General features: G+C 63.5%; 1 protein-coding gene across 1 annotated transcript in view; it reads right to left on the bottom strand.

Moving 5' to 3' along the window:
* Positions 1 to 12674, bottom strand: part of MUC3A (mucin 3A, cell surface associated) — a 65100-nt gene extending 52426 nt beyond the window's left edge. Inside the window, exon 1 of the mRNA XM_072942108.1 lies at positions 12540 to 12674. The gene's annotated coding sequence lies outside the window, so the exon portion shown is untranslated. The remainder of the gene's footprint in view (positions 1 to 12539) is intronic.
* Between the last annotated feature and the right edge of the window lie 293 nt (positions 12675 to 12967).

The following is a 12967-nucleotide window of genomic DNA, read 5'->3' on the forward strand; positions in this document are numbered from 1 at the left end:
CTGCGGCTGTGGTGTGGACGGTGGGGGAGGACGGGATGACACGCGTGGGGGTGGGGGCCAGGCTGGAGAAAGTGGGTGTGGAGGTGAGGTCAGTGGTGATGGTCAAGGAGGCAGTGGGGCTGGTGGATGTGGAGCGGGTGGTGGGTGTGCTGGTGGGCGTGCCCGAAGGCTCCGGAGACGGAGCTAGGGTTCTGGATGTCTGCAGGGAAGCAGGGCTAGGGAGCGGCGAGGAAACTGCAGATGTGCTTGAGCCTCCCGTGGAGTAGGCGGTTGGGGGAGTGATGCCCGGGGTACTCTGTGGGGCTGCCGGGGTGGGTGTGGTTCGCAGGTGTGCCGTGGCTGTCACGGTGGTTCCTGTCATGGAGGGGGTGGGCAGAGGGGCTGTGATGGAGGTGGCGGGGGCGGCCGTGTCGGCGGGAGTGGTGATTTCCCGTGTGACGGTGGTGGTGGTGGTGGTGGTGGTGGTGGTGGCGGCGGCGGCGGAGGCGGCGGTGGTGGCGGTGGCGGTGCTGGGAGTAGTAGGGGGAGGTGGAGGGGTGGACGTGGCCTGGGTGGTGGGGATGGTGGTGACCAAGGTGGAGAGAGGGCTAGGGTTGGGGGCGGAAGTGGGGACTGGCTCTGCGCTTGAGGCAGGAGGAGAGGACAGAGGCAGGCTCGTGGATGAGGTCCCGGTCTTGGCGGTCCCTCGAGAGGAAGTGGGGGAGGTGGGGGAGCCGACTGTGTTTGTGGGGGTGACGGATGAGGTGATTGGCGGAACGGAAGTCCTCTCTGTCCTGGGGGACTGTGAGGGCATGTCCCTGCTAGGTGTGACCGTGCTAGTGCTCAGTGTGCTGCTGCTCGTGGCCGGCGGAGGGCTACTCTCGGCCTGAGTGGCCTTGGGACTGCTGGCGGGCGTGGGAGAGGGGCGAGCGGATGGAAGCGGAGTGCTGGTGGTGAGGGAGGGGGTGTCAGTGCCGTGGGCACTTGTGAGCGGGGATGCGGTAGCAGGCAGCGGGGCAGAGGTGGTGGTGACAGCGAGAGTGGTGCCTGGGATGTGCAGGGGGCCGGAAGAGGGCATGACACTTGTGGGGCTTGGTGACCTGCTGGAGCTGAGGCCGGTCAGGGTGGTCAGTGAGCCAGGGGTCCTAGTGGATGTGGAGTTGGTGGTGGTTGGCGTGGCGGTGGAGATGCCCGTACTGGCAGAAGATGGAGCTGTGGTGGTGGAGGTGTGCAGGCCGGCAGAGGTAGAGGGGGAGGAGGCCACTGCCGACGTGACTGTGCTTCCAGTGGGGTAGAAGGTTGAGGACGGGCTGCCTGGAGTAGTGTGCGGTGTTGTCGGGCTGGGTGTGGTTCGCAGGGGTGAGGTGGCCGTGGCGGTGGTGTCGGTCGTGGAGGGAGTGGGCCAGAGGGTTGTGATCGAGGCGGAGGTGGCGGGGGTTGCGGTGTCAGTGGGCGTGGTGATTCCTGTTGCGGTGGGGGTGGGGGTCCCAGTGGGAGGTGGAGGGGTGGACGTGGCCTGGGTGGTGGGGATGGTGGTGACCAAGGTGGAGAGAGGGCTCGGGTGCGGGGCGGAAGTGGGGGCTGGCTCTGCGCTTGAGGCAGGAGGAGAAGACAGAGGCAGGCTCGTGGCTGAGGTGAAGGCATCGGTGGTCACTGGAGAGGAGGCGTGGGAGGCCAGGGAGCTGGCGGTGCGCCTGGGGGTGACCGATGATGTGATTGGGGGCTGAGAAGTAGTGTCTGTCGTGAAAGGCTGTGCAGGCGTGTCACTGGAGGGAGTAAGCGTGGTCGTGTGCAGTGTGCTGGTGCCGGGGCCAGGGCCGGTGCTGGTGCTGGTGCTGGTGCTGGTGCTGGTGCTGGTGCTGGTGGAGGCAGCGGTGGCCCCCTGGGGCGGGGTGGTCCTGCTACTGCTGGTGGACGTGGAAGGGGAGGCTGCAGAGGTTCCGGGAGCGGCTGCAGTGACGGAGGGAGTGGCAGCGCGGTGGGTACTTGGGGGCACGGATGTCGTGTCGGGCATCGTGGCCGAGGTGGTGAGGGCACTGAGTGCTGCGGCTGTGGTGTGGACGGTGGGGGAGGACGGGATGACACGCGTGGGGGTGGGGGCCAGGCTGGAGAAAGTGGGTGTGGAGGTGAGGTCAGTGGTGATGGTCAAGGAGGCAGTGGGGCTGGTGGATGTGGAGCGGGTGGTGGGTGTGCTGGTGGGCGTGCCCGAAGGCTCCGGAGACGGAGCTAGGGTTCTGGATGTCTGCAGGGAAGCAGGGCTAGGGAGCGGCGAGGAAACTGCAGATGTGCTTGAGCCTCCCGTGGAGTAGGCGGTTGGGGGAGTGATGCCCGGGGTACTCTGTGGGGCTGCCGGGGTGGGTGTGGTTCGCAGGTGTGCCGTGGCTGTCACGGTGGTTCCTGTCGTGGAGGGGGTGGGCAGAGGGGCTGTGATGGAGGTGGCGGGGGCGGCCGTGTCGGCGGGAGTGGTGATTTCCCGTGTGACGGTGGTGGTGGTGGTGGTGGTGGTGGTGGTGGTGGCGGCGGCGGCGGAGGCGGCGGTGGTGGCGGTGGCGGTGCTGGGAGTAGTAGGGGGAGGTGGAGGGGTGGACGTGGCCTGGGTGGTGGGGATGGTGGTGACCAAGGTGGAGAGAGGGCTAGGGTTGGGGGCGGAAGTGGGGACTGGCTCTGCGCTTGAGGCAGGAGGAGAGGACAGAGGCAGGCTCGTGGATGAGGTCCCGGTCTTGGCGGTCCCTCGAGAGGAAGTGGGGGAGGTGGGGGAGCCGACTGTGTTTGTGGGGGTGACGGATGAGGTGATTGGCGGAACGGAAGTCCTCTCTGTCCTGGGGGACTGTGAGGGCATGTCCCTGCTAGGTGTGACCGTGCTGGTGCTCAGTGTGCTGCTGCTCGTGGCCGGCGGAGGGCTACTCTCGGCCTGAGTGGCCTTGGGACTGCTGGCGGGCGTGGGAGAGGGGCGAGCGGATGGAAGCGGAGTGCTGGTGGTGAGGGAGGGGGTGGCAGTGCCGTGGGCACTTGTGAGCGGGGATGCGGTAGCAGGCAGCGGGGCAGAGGTGGTGGTGACAGCGAGAGTGGTGCCTGGGATGTGCAGGGGGCCGGAAGAGGGCATGACACTTGTGGGGCTTGGTGACCTGCTGGAGCTGAGGCCGGTCAGGGTGGTCAGTGAGCCAGGGGTCCTAGTGGATGTGGAGTTGGTGGTGGTTGGCGTGGCGGTGGAGATGCCCGTACTGGCAGAAGATGGAGCTGTGGTGGTGGAGGTGTGCGGGCCGGCAGAGGTAGAGGGGGAGGAGGCCACTGCCGACGTGACTGTGCTTCCAGTGGGGTAGAAGGTTGAGGACGGGCTGCCTGGAGTAGTGTGCGGTGTTGTCGGGCTGGGTGTGGTTCGCAGGGGTGAGGTGGCCGTGGCGGTGGTGTCGGTCGTGGAGGGAGTGGGCCAGAGGGTTGTGATCGAGGCGGAGGTGGCGGGGGTTGCGGTGTCAGTGGGCGTGGTGATTCCTGTTGCGGTGGGGGTGGGGGTCCCAGTGGGAGGTGGAGGGGTGGACGTGGCCTGGGTGGTGGGGATGGTGGTGACCAAGGTGGAGAGAGGGCTCGGGTGCGGGGCGGAAGTGGGGGCTGGCTCTGCGCTTGAGGCAGGAGGAGAAGACAGAGGCAGGCTCGTGGCTGAGGTGAAGGCATCGGTGGTCACTGGAGAGGAGGCGTGGGAGGCCAGGGAGCTGGCGGTGCGCCTGGGGGTGACCGATGATGTGATTGGGGGCTGAGAAGTAGTGTCTGTCGTGAAAGGCTGTGCAGGCGTGTCACTGGAGGGAGTAAGCGTGGTCGTGTGCAGTGTGCTGGTGCCGGGGCCAGGGCCGGTGCTGGTGCTGGTGCTGGTGCTGGTGCTGGTGCTGGTGGAGGCAGCGGTGGCCCCCTGGGGCGGGGTGGTCCTGCTACTGCTGGTGGACGTGGAAGGGGAGGCTGCAGAGGTTCCGGGAGCGGCTGCAGTGACGGAGGGAGTGGCAGCGCGGTGGGTACTTGGGGGCACGGATGTCGTGTCGGGCATCGTGGCCGAGGTGGTGAGGGCACTGAGTGCTGCGGCTGTGGTGTGGACGGTGGGGGAGGACGGGATGACACGCGTGGGGGTGGGGGCCAGGCTGGAGAAAGTGGGTGTGGAGGTGAGGTCAGTGGTGATGGTCAAGGAGGCAGTGGGGCTGGTGGATGTGGAGCGGGTGGTGGGTGTGCTGGTGGGCGTGCCCGAAGGCTCCGGAGACGGAGCTAGGGTTCTGGATGTCTGCAGGGAAGCAGGGCTAGGGAGCGGCGAGGAAACTGCAGATGTGCTTGAGCCTCCCGTGGAGTAGGCGGTTGGGGGAGTGATGCCCGGGGTACTCTGTGGGGCTGCCGGGGTGGGTGTGGTTCGCAGGTGTGCCGTGGCTGTCACGGTGGTTCCTGTCGTGGAGGGGGTGGGCAGAGGGGCTGTGATGGAGGTGGCGGGGGCGGCCGTGTCGGCGGGAGTGGTGATTTCCCGTGTGACGGTGGTGGTGGTGGTGGTGGTGGTGGCGGCGGCGGCGGAGGCGGCGGTGGTGGCGGTGGCGGTGCTGGGAGTAGTAGGGGGAGGTGGAGGGGTGGACGTGGCCTGGGTGGTGGGGATGGTGGTGACCAAGGTGGAGAGAGGGCTAGGGTTGGGGGCGGAAGTGGGGACTGGCTCTGCGCTTGAGGCAGGAGGAGAGGACAGAGGCAGGCTCGTGGATGAGGTCCCGGTCTTGGCGGTCCCTCGAGAGGAAGTGGGGGAGGTGGGGGAGCCGACTGTGTTTGTGGGGGTGACGGATGAGGTGATTGGCGGAACGGAAGTCCTCTCTGTCCTGGGGGACTGTGAGGGCATGTCCCTGCTAGGTGTGACCGTGCTGGTGCTCAGTGTGCTGCTGCTCGTGGCCGGCGGAGGGCTACTCTCGGCCTGAGTGGCCTTGGGACTGCTGGCGGGCGTGGGAGAGGGGCGAGCGGATGGAAGCGGAGTGCTGGTGGTGAGGGAGGGGGTGGCAGTGCCGTGGGCACTTGTGAGCGGGGATGCGGTAGCAGGCAGCGGGGCAGAGGTGGTGGTGACAGCGAGAGTGGTGCCTGGGATGTGCAGGGGGCCGGAAGAGGGCATGACACTTGTGGGGCTTGGTGACCTGCTGGAGCTGAGGCCGGTCAGGGTGGTCAGTGAGCCAGGGGTCCTAGTGGATGTGGAGTTGGTGGTGGTTGGCGTGGCGGTGGAGATGCCCGTACTGGCAGAAGATGGAGCTGTGGTGGTGGAGGTGTGCGGGCCGGCAGAGGTAGAGGGGGAGGAGGCCACTGCCGACGTGACTGTGCTTCCAGTGGGGTAGAAGGTTGAGGACGGGCTGCCTGGAGTAGTGTGCGGTGTTGTCGGGCTGGGTGTGGTTCGCAGGGGTGAGGTGGCCGTGGCGGTGGTGTCGGTCGTGGAGGGAGTGGGCCAGAGGGTTGTGATCGAGGCGGAGGTGGCGGGGGTTGCGGTGTCAGTGGGCGTGGTGATTCCTGTTGCGGTGGGGGTGGGGGTCCCAGTGGGAGGTGGAGGGGTGGACGTGGCCTGGGTGGTGGGGATGGTGGTGACCAAGGTGGAGAGAGGGCTCGGGTGCGGGGCGGAAGTGGGGGCTGGCTCTGCGCTTGAGGCAGGAGGAGAAGACAGAGGCAGGCTCGTGGCTGAGGTGAAGGCATCGGTGGTCACTGGAGAGGAGGCGTGGGAGGCCAGGGAGCTGGCGGTGCGCCTGGGGGTGACCGATGATGTGATTGGGGGCTGAGAAGTAGTGTCTGTCGTGAAAGGCTGTGCAGGCGTGTCACTGGAGGGAGTAAGCGTGGTCGTGTGCAGTGTGCTGGTGCCGGGGCCAGGGCCGGTGCTGGTGCTGGTGCTGGTGCTGGTGCTGGTGCTGGTGGAGGCAGCGGTGGCCCCCTGGGGCGGGGTGGTCCTGCTACTGCTGGTGGACGTGGAAGGGGAGGCTGCAGAGGTTCCGGGAGCGGCTGCAGTGACGGAGGGAGTGGCAGCGCGGTGGGTACTTGGGGGCACGGATGTCGTGTCGGGCATCGTGGCCGAGGTGGTGAGGGCACTGAGTGCTGCGGCTGTGGTGTGGACGGTGGGGGAGGACGGGATGACACGCGTGGGGGTGGGGGCCAGGCTGGAGAAAGTGGGTGTGGAGGTGAGGTCAGTGGTGATGGTCAAGGAGGCAGTGGGGCTGGTGGATGTGGAGCGGGTGGTGGGTGTGCTGGTGGGCGTGCCCGAAGGCTCCGGAGACGGAGCTAGGGTTCTGGATGTCTGCAGGGAAGCAGGGCTAGGGAGCGGCGAGGAAACTGCAGATGTGCTTGAGCCTCCCGTGGAGTAGGCGGTTGGGGGAGTGATGCCCGGGGTACTCTGTGGGGCTGCCGGGGTGGGTGTGGTTCGCAGGTGTGCCGTGGCTGTCACGGTGGTTCCTGTCGTGGAGGGGGTGGGCAGAGGGGCTGTGATGGAGGTGGCGGGGGCGGCCGTGTCGGCGGGAGTGGTGATTTCCCGTGTGACGGTGGTGGTGGTGGTGGTGGTGGTGGTGGTGGTGGCGGCGGCGGCGGAGGCGGCGGTGGTGGCGGTGGCGGTGCTGGGAGTAGTAGGGGGAGGTGGAGGGGTGGACGTGGCCTGGGTGGTGGGGATGGTGGTGACCAAGGTGGAGAGAGGGCTAGGGTTGGGGGCGGAAGTGGGGACTGGCTCTGCGCTTGAGGCAGGAGGAGAGGACAGAGGCAGGCTCGTGGATGAGGTCCCGGTCTTGGCGGTCCCTCGAGAGGAAGTGGGGGAGGTGGGGGAGCCGACTGTGTTTGTGGGGGTGACGGATGAGGTGATTGGCGGAACGGAAGTCCTCTCTGTCCTGGGGGACTGTGAGGGCATGTCCCTGCTAGGTGTGACCGTGCTGGTGCTCAGTGTGCTGCTGCTCGTGGCCGGCGGAGGGCTACTCTCGGCCTGAGTGGCCTTGGGACTGCTGGCGGGCGTGGGAGAGGGGCGAGCGGATGGAAGCGGAGTGCTGGTGGTGAGGGAGGGGGTGGCAGTGCCGTGGGCACTTGTGAGCGGGGATGCGGTAGCAGGCAGCGGGGCAGAGGTGGTGGTGACAGCGAGAGTGGTGCCTGGGATGTGCAGGGGGCCGGAAGAGGGCATGACACTTGTGGGGCTTGGTGACCTGCTGGAGCTGAGGCCGGTCAGGGTGGTCAGTGAGCCAGGGGTCCTAGTGGATGTGGAGTTGGTGGTGGTTGGCGTGGCGGTGGAGATGCCCGTACTGGCAGAAGATGGAGCTGTGGTGGTGGAGGTGTGCGGGCCGGCAGAGGTAGAGGGGGAGGAGGCCACTGCCGACGTGACTGTGCTTCCAGTGGGGTAGAAGGTTGAGGACGGGCTGCCTGGAGTAGTGTGCGGTGTTGTCGGGCTGGGTGTGGTTCGCAGGGGTGAGGTGGCCGTGGCGGTGGTGTCGGTCGTGGAGGGAGTGGGCCAGAGGGTTGTGATCGAGGCGGAGGTGGCGGGGGTTGCGGTGTCAGTGGGCGTGGTGATTCCTGTTGCGGTGGGGGTGGGGGTCCCAGTGGGAGGTGGAGGGGTGGACGTGGCCTGGGTGGTGGGGATGGTGGTGACCAAGGTGGAGAGAGGGCTCGGGTGCGGGGCGGAAGTGGGGGCTGGCTCTGCGCTTGAGGCAGGAGGAGAAGACAGAGGCAGGCTCGTGGCTGAGGTGAAGGCATCGGTGGTCACTGGAGAGGAGGCGTGGGAGGCCAGGGAGCTGGCGGTGCGCCTGGGGGTGACCGATGATGTGATTGGGGGCTGAGAAGTAGTGTCTGTCGTGAAAGGCTGTGCAGGCGTGTCACTGGAGGGAGTAAGCGTGGTCGTGTGCAGTGTGCTGGTGCCGGGGCCAGGGCCGGTGCTGGTGCTGGTGCTGGTGCTGGTGCTGGTGCTGGTGGAGGCAGCGGTGGCCCCCTGGGGCGGGGTGGTCCTGCTACTGCTGGTGGACGTGGAAGGGGAGGCTGCAGAGGTTCCGGGAGCGGCTGCAGTGACGGAGGGAGTGGCAGCGCGGTGGGTACTTGGGGGCACGGATGTCGTGTCGGGCATCGTGGCCGAGGTGGTGAGGGCACTGAGTGCTGCGGCTGTGGTGTGGACGGTGGGGGAGGACGGGATGACACGCGTGGGGGTGGGGGCCAGGCTGGAGAAAGTGGGTGTGGAGGTGAGGTCAGTGGTGATGGTCAAGGAGGCAGTGGGGCTGGTGGATGTGGAGCGGGTGGTGGGTGTGCTGGTGGGCGTGCCCGAAGGCTCCGGAGACGGAGCTAGGGTTCTGGATGTCTGCAGGGAAGCAGGGCTAGGGAGCGGCGAGGAAACTGCAGATGTGCTTGAGCCTCCCGTGGAGTAGGCGGTTGGGGGAGTGATGCCCGGGGTACTCTGTGGGGCTGCCGGGGTGGGTGTGGTTCGCAGGTGTGCCGTGGCTGTCACGGTGGTTCCTGTCGTGGAGGGGGTGGGCAGAGGGGCTGTGATGGAGGTGGCGGGGGCGGCCGTGTCGGCGGGAGTGGTGATTTCCCGTGTGACGGTGGTGGTGGTGGTGGTGGTGGTGGTGGTGGTGGTGGTGGCGGCGGCGGCGGAGGCGGCGGTGGTGGCGGTGGCGGTGCTGGGAGTAGTAGGGGGAGGTGGAGGGGTGGACGTGGCCTGGGTGGTGGGGATGGTGGTGACCAAGGTGGAGAGAGGGCTGGGGTTGGGGGCGGAAGTGGGGACTGGCTCTGCGCTTGAGGCAGGAGGAGAGGACAGAGGCAGGCTCGTGGATGAGGTCCCGGTCTTGGCGGTCCCTCGAGAGGAAGTGGGGGAGGTGGGGGAGCCGACTGTGTTTGTGGGGGTGACGGATGAGGTGATTGGCGGAACGGAAGTCCTCTCTGTCCTGGGGGACTGTGAGGGCATGTCCCTGCTAGGTGTGACCGTGCTGGTGCTCAGTGTGCTGCTGCTCGTGGCCGGCGGAGGGCTACTCTCGGCCTGAGTGGCCTTGGGACTGCTGGCGGGCGTGGGAGAGGGGCGAGCGGATGGAAGCGGAGTGCTGGTGGTGAGGGAGGGGGTGGCAGTGCCGTGGGCACTTGTGAGCGGGGATGCGGTAGCAGGCAGCGGGGCAGAGGTGGTGGTGACAGCGAGAGTGGTGCCTGGGATGTGCAGGGGGCCGGAAGAGGGCATGACACTTGTGGGGCTTGGTGACCTGCTGGAGCTGAGGCCGGTCAGGGTGGTCAGTGAGCCAGGGGTCCTAGTGGATGTGGAGTTGGTGGTGGTTGGCGTGGCGGTGGAGATGCCCGTACTGGCAGAAGATGGAGCTGTGGTGGTGGAGGTGTGCGGGCCGGCAGAGGTAGAGGGGGAGGAGGCCACTGCCGACGTGACTGTGCTTCCAGTGGGGTAGAAGGTTGAGGACGGGCTGCCTGGAGTAGTGTGCGGTGTTGTCGGGCTGGGTGTGGTTCGCAGGGGTGAGGTGGCCGTGGCGGTGGTGTCGGTCGTGGAGGGAGTGGGCCAGAGGGTTGTGATCGAGGCGGAGGTGGCGGGGGTTGCGGTGTCAGTGGGCGTGGTGATTCCTGTTGCGGTGGGGGTGGGGGTCCCAGTGGGAGGTGGAGGGGTGGACGTGGCCTGGGTGGTGGGGATGGTGGTGACCAAGGTGGAGAGAGGGCTAGGGTTGGGGGTGGAAGTGGGGACTGGCTCTGCGCTTGAGGCAGGAGCAGAGGACAGAGGCAGGCTCGTGGATGAGCTCCCGGTCTTGGCGGTCCCTCGAGAGGAAGTGGGGGAGGTGGGGGAGCCGACTGTGTTTGTGGGGGTCACGGATGAGGTGATTGGCATAACCCAAGTGCTCTCTGTCTTGGGGGACCGTGCGTGCATGTCCCTCCTAAATGTTACCCCTGTTTTCATCTCTGTTTCATTTTTTTTATTTGTGCTGTCATGTGTTGAAGTGGTAGCAGGCTGTTTGTGTGTAGTTCTGCTCTTGATGGATTCAGTGTCAGTGGTGTGAGTTCTCCTGATCATGGATGCAGCCTCGGCAGTTGTAATTTCACTTGTGTTGATGGTGATGGTGCTGTTTTTAGGTCCATGCCTGAACATGTCCTGGCTAGTAGGAATTTTTGTAGAAATCATGTCCTTTTTCAGAAAGTTTTGTAAAATATCACGTTTAGTAATATACATGCCTTTCCTAGTGGATGATGCATAGGACTTTATGTCCCTTCTCCTGCGTCTCTTTGTTGTGGCCACAGTGGTGTAGGCTGCACCCTTTGTAGTACTTGTCTTGTGTATATCTCTGGTAGTACTGGTCATGCCTGAAGTGACTCTCCTAGTAGTTGTTATGGGAGAAATACTCATCATGCTTGTGTGTGGCTTCTCTATCTCAGGCATGGTGGTGTAAGAGTTGGTAAATTTCACCCGGGTCTGTGTCATGCAGGTGATGGTCGGGTAAGTGGTGGTAATTAAAAGGCTGGTTGGATTGGTGCACTCTGTTCTGCTCATATAGACAATCACGGTAGGTGGTGTGGTTTCTACCTTGAAGCCCAACTTGGACATGGGGATTGTTGAGGTGTTGGGGTTGATTCGAGAGTTCAGCAATGTTTCAGAAATGGATTTAAAATGGGGGGAAGTGATGATAGTCATAGGTATGTTTTCCCTACTGTCAGGAGTGAGAGAAACAATTTTGGAGATATTCAGTGGCCACCTTCCAGCACCCTTGGAGTGTGAGTAGTTGCTGAGAGCAGCACACAAAAGCGTATTAGAAGTGGATGTGGCCATGGCGGAAGTTCCTGTATTGGTGGTAGAACAGAGGAGTTCATTGGTAGGTCGTTTTGTCACCAGAACACCACATAGGTTACTCACCGCCCCTTTTTCCATATAGGTGTCACAGATGGTAGGAAGTGCCATCACGTATTCCCCCATCGGAGGTAGTTTGGAACCAAGGTTTTTCGAGATTATGAAGGCCAAGATCTGTCTGCTCCCCAGGTCAACATCACCAAGGGGAGTTGGGTGGTGGGCTCCCTTAATCCCTTGCCCACCTCATCTGCATACTGACCTTCCAGCCCTGGGATGGCCACGCTAAGCATGTAGATTCAGCACAGGCTCCTGCCACCTCCCCTCACCACTCCCATCTGCTCCTCCTCACATACCCACTATTCCCTTAGTCTGCTCCCTCCTCTCTCCTTCACCTGCTACCTGAAGCCCTTGTCCCTGCTGGTCCCCCACCCTTTGGCCCACCTCTGCCCCTCTCCCTGTGACCCACTGCTGTCTGGGCTGACTCTTCTCTTTGGAGAGAGAGAGAGAACCCAGCCAAGATTTGGCTGAGGGTGGGACACATCATGGACTTCAGGAAACAAAGGGTTGGAGGGAAAAGTTGCAAAGAGGACAGCAAATGGGAAAACAGAGATTGAATCTCAGAGGCCATTGAGATTGAGGGACAAGGAGACAGGACCACACACAGGCTGAGGGACAGGACAGAAAATGAAGCTTCCAGAAAGAGATACTTCAGCAGGCAGGTATGAGTCCCGGAGATCTTAAGGTGTAACAGTGAGTGTTAATAATAAAAATAGACATATTTTCTATCATTTATTCTATTCAGCCACTGGGTTAATTAGTTTACAAACACAAGTCCCTCACTCTACAAATACTGTCAACCCCATTTTACAGATGGTAAGACTAAGGGTCAAAGATCTCATAATGTTGAGGGTGAGTGTCAGCCACAGAAGTTGCCAGCAGGAAGCACTCAGATCTCCTGCCCACTCAGGGTTCGCTTCCTCTTCACATCAAACTCAGCACATCTTTGCTCTAAGAGTTGGGGTTTCACTTCTCGGCTTAGCTCGGGTATCAGGGAAGAGGGGAGGGGATTCTGAAGATACCTGCCCTAGAGTCCTTACAGCCAGGAAGTGACCTTGGAGGTAAGTGAGAAAGTGGACCACAGACCTCTATGTTGGAGAGGTCTAGGATTGGGGGTCAGCAGCAAGTACTGGGGGGGCAGAGGGAAGGGAAGCACAGAGGAATTCTGAAGTTCCTAAGGGTGTTCTCTGACCCATCCTTTGTGAGCAATCAGGATCTCCCTGCCACAACCCTGCCAACGACAGCTGCACCCAGATACATGGGCTAGGTGGGGACTAGGAGAATTAGGGGCAGAGATGGAGGATGGGGCACCGGGACCAAAGGCGGAGACACTCCAGAGAGGAGGGAGCCCCAGGGGCAGAGGCAGGGACTCTCAGGAGGGTTGAACGGATGGAAGTAAAGAGAGGGATAGAGTCCAGGGTGGAGGAAGCAACAGGGCTGGGCAAGCAGGAGCAACGAAAGGGCTCAGAAAACAGAATCAAAGTGGAAAGAGCACTTTTGCAGAAAGAGGTTATCCCACCTTCCTGATGCAAGCACGGACCCCTGCAAAGCTGCTGGGTCCCAGGTGGAGAGCAGCACCAGCTGGACCCAGCTTCCCTCTCCTCCCCCACCTCAGTTCTCCTAGCACCAAGAGCTCTGAGGGAACCTCTCCTCAGCCTCCCCTTAAATCTCAGAGCCACCCACCGACACGCAGCCCTGCCCTGGAACATCAGGCAGATCTCTCCAGCCCTCCCCTTCCGCGCCTCCTCACCTGTGGCCCCCAGGGAGACCCTGAGCATCCAGAGGAGGCGGAGAAGCCTGAGCAGCTGCATGGGCCTGACGCAGTGGAGGCTGGGTGCAGGGCCAGCACCAACACGGCGGACAGCAGCAGGGAGAAAGCCGCAGTGCACAGAACACCCAGCTCAGAAAGTCATCTGCCCTGCTGGGCGTGGGGGCTGAGCATAGCTTCACCTGTGCCCCGCCCCACCTCCCCCTCATCCCCCACTTCTCCCTGTATCTGACGCTGCTAGAGGAAGGGAGGACTTCCTAGAAGATAAGACAAGCCCAGGAGGTATCAACTGGGAAAAGCTGCTGGTGGCCCAACCCCCAGTCTGTGTGGCCCACTCGGAGCAATTCTTAGGACACTGCCTTTCTCTTTCCCTGCTCCCACACCGAGAACTAGCAAAACTGGACAGAGAA

This window comes from Vicugna pacos, chromosome 18 (assembly GCF_048564905.1).
Source record: "Vicugna pacos chromosome 18, VicPac4, whole genome shotgun sequence".
Taxonomy (NCBI): Eukaryota; Metazoa; Chordata; class Mammalia; order Artiodactyla; family Camelidae; genus Vicugna; species Vicugna pacos.